At 41.8% G+C, this 2,942-nt stretch overlaps 1 long non-coding RNA gene across 1 annotated transcript; it reads right to left on the bottom strand.

Moving 5' to 3' along the window:
* Positions 1-246: 246 nt before the first annotated feature.
* On the bottom strand, positions 247-2,612 carry LOC110676176. Its single transcript, XR_002500134.1, has 2 exons — positions 1,952-2,612; positions 247-1,412 (listed from the first exon to the last, which is right to left on the bottom strand). It is a non-coding gene; the product is annotated as an uncharacterized LOC110676176 (long non-coding RNA).
* Between the last annotated feature and the right edge of the window lie 330 nt (positions 2,613-2,942).

The following is a 2,942-nucleotide window of genomic DNA, read 5'->3' on the forward strand; positions in this document are numbered from 1 at the left end:
AAAGGTTAAGATGCACTTATGTATTAAAAAGTAGACCCCCTAAGCGCCCAATCAAACCCACCTGTTGCCATTGGTCCTCGATCGAGGATTCCGACGAGAAGCATCCGGTGTCGTGGATGATCTGCAGCTCCCGGAAGATGTTTCCGCTCGGTAGGATATCCATCGTTGGGTGTTACTTTCCGCTACTATGCTGCTACTGCCGAGGGACGGGTTTGCTCCGTATTTTGATGTGTTGTAGTTAATGTAGAACAGGAAAAAGAATTGAGCTGTGTGACGTTATTCACACCTTTGGATATTGAGCCAAACTTTTATTCTTCGCTTTCACTATTCACTTCGGGTGGTAAAAACTAGGGTAACGCTCTCTGGCTGGCACACTTTTACTCGATACACACTTTACCGGATTACTTGTGATGCTCTCGGCTAAAATTTTCCCAATAAATCACTTCAAGGATGTATGATGATTTTGTTGAGCAATAAATTTCACTCTTCTCTTATTCGCTTCAATTTCTTCGTAGTTAGAAAAAACACTAGTTCTAGTTGATTTCTTCTTATATCGCTGGAAACACTTGACGATTTTGGCTGAACTTTTCTCTCTTCAAAAAACAGACGAGCTAACACTTATCGATTATATTTTTGCTTAAAAACTTTTACTTCTACATGCTATGCGTCATCAAGTGGAATGAATTATTCTTCTATTGCACACATTTATAAAACTCTTTGCTGTTGGCGGAGGGGCTGTTTGCTTCGTTGAACAACGTCTACTGGTATGTGGAATACATTGGCCGCGGAGCTAATTTCCCGAACGGGTTGCGGTTTCGATTTTCTACAAATATTATATTTTCATAACTTTTATCAACATTCACATGTACACAATTACACTAACGATGCAGAGTATAGATTTGCTTTGAGTCGTTGAGGGGGCGGCGGGTGGTCGGTGCTAAGTAGAAACTGATGACGTTAGCTTATGGCGGCTATATCTACTATTACGGGGATGGAAACAGTTGTTTATCTTTCACACCGAACGAAGAAGTAGCTTAGAGGAAATGTGTGGCTTGCCATCGAATATGGAATTTCGATTCTATCTGACTCGCTCTTCAAAATTCATCACACGAGTCAAATGGTTTATGTTTCTTTTGTTTATGTTTACTCTGCTGGATGATTTCCAAAACTTTTTTTTTCTCTTCCCGGCCGATGCTCGCTGCCAGGAGGGAGTTCACTTCGTTTCGGGGGAATCTTCTTTTGACGCTGTCGCTGTAGATTTCCTGAAGCGGCAGTTCTTTTCTTTAATGTTTAATAGCTGTCATGTCGGATTTCTCCTCGGAGCACTCTCTCAACCGTGGAAGATGTCATGAACTTTATAAACACGTCTAGCCAATTTGAGCAGCCGCGGATACGCTCCGATGGTATGAAATCTAGGGGAAGATGAAGAAGAGGGAAGCATTAGAAAAATGATTGTTGCCTTTTGTGTTGTGCAGTGGTTATCAATTTAATAATTTATAAGAAACTTAAGCCAAAAAACAGTAAATTTTAGAATTGTGTTGAATTCATGTAAAAACATGTAATTCATATCCATGGGGCCTTCCATTGCCGAGTGGATAGAGTCCACTGATACAAAGCAAAGCCATGCTGAACGTGTCTAGGATCGATTTCCGATCGTTTCAGGATCTTTTTGTAATGGAAATTCCCTTGACTTCCCTGAGCATAGAGTATCATCGTACCTGCCACACAATATACGAATGCGAAAATGGCATCTTTGACAAAAAAGCTCTCAGTTAATAACTGTGGAAGTGCTCATAGAAACAATAAGCTGAGAAGCAGACTCTGTCCCAGTGGAGAAGTATGTATTGTCAAGAAAAAGAAACATACATTGAAAATTTGATCAGTTTTTGTTTTACATAAAAATACAATTGTTTTGTCGTTTTTGTCAATATAATTTAATTAAGGTGTTTACCTGTTAATTTTTGGATTGAGGAGAACACAACACAGTATTATAGACTCCAAAATTCTCCACCTTGTAATTATTTATTAAGAACTTGAGAAACTCTGTTGATGCGACAGTCAACGAGTCTGTCACGGAGTTTCGATCGGCTCCAAAACACTGACGCACACTGGATGCACACGAGAGGAACAAAGCAAGAACACCGAAAATCACTCCAAACTATTTTTAGAACCGTTTCATGAACGGATATTATTATTTATACTTTATTCGGTTGCTGCACGCCACGAATCACTACTATTTATTTTTTTCGCATGGCACCCCTTTTTGGACTGGATCACTTTCTGGAGCATCGACACAAGCACGCACACTAAAGGGAGCTATCGCCAAAAAGCCGGAGCCCTCTAAACCAACCGCCCAACGGTCAACTGCACGCACCTCTTCGATAACCCAACAAAAAACGGGTACATACGCTATCCCACGATCAAACAGAAAAACCAAATGCATCCAACGGTCAGGAATCGATCGCGTGGTCCGTCAAAATCGTTGAAATCAAACCGAAACGCGACGCAAGATAAACGCAACGAGTTGGTAACGTACACGCGCCTGAATCACTATTCCTCACGATCACATTCGATTGAAACGCTGCAGCGCGACGACGAAGGCAAAACGCACGAACCGGCATCAATAAGAACACTAACAAATAATATAAAATACAATTTTTGTGAAGTCAAAACCTCGCGCAAAGAATAACTTTGGCTCTCTCCCTCTCAGTCCCATGCTGGCTGGAGCCGCTCACACGTCAACCAACACCAACGAAAGCGCGTTGTTGTTTTCTATACGCGGTGCGCAACCACCCTCTGCCACCCGCTCCGGCAACATGATCGAGCGGGCCGTGTACGTTCAAAACATTCAGCCTGAAGGGGATGCGATACTTCGAATGGTTTTGTCAATATGATGCTTTGAAACGACATTTTGCGGAACTCTACGGAGTCCTTTGTGGTAG

This window comes from Aedes aegypti, chromosome 2, assembly GCF_002204515.2.
Source record: "Aedes aegypti strain LVP_AGWG chromosome 2, AaegL5.0 Primary Assembly, whole genome shotgun sequence".
Lineage (NCBI taxonomy): Eukaryota > Metazoa > Arthropoda > Insecta > Diptera > Culicidae > Aedes > Aedes aegypti.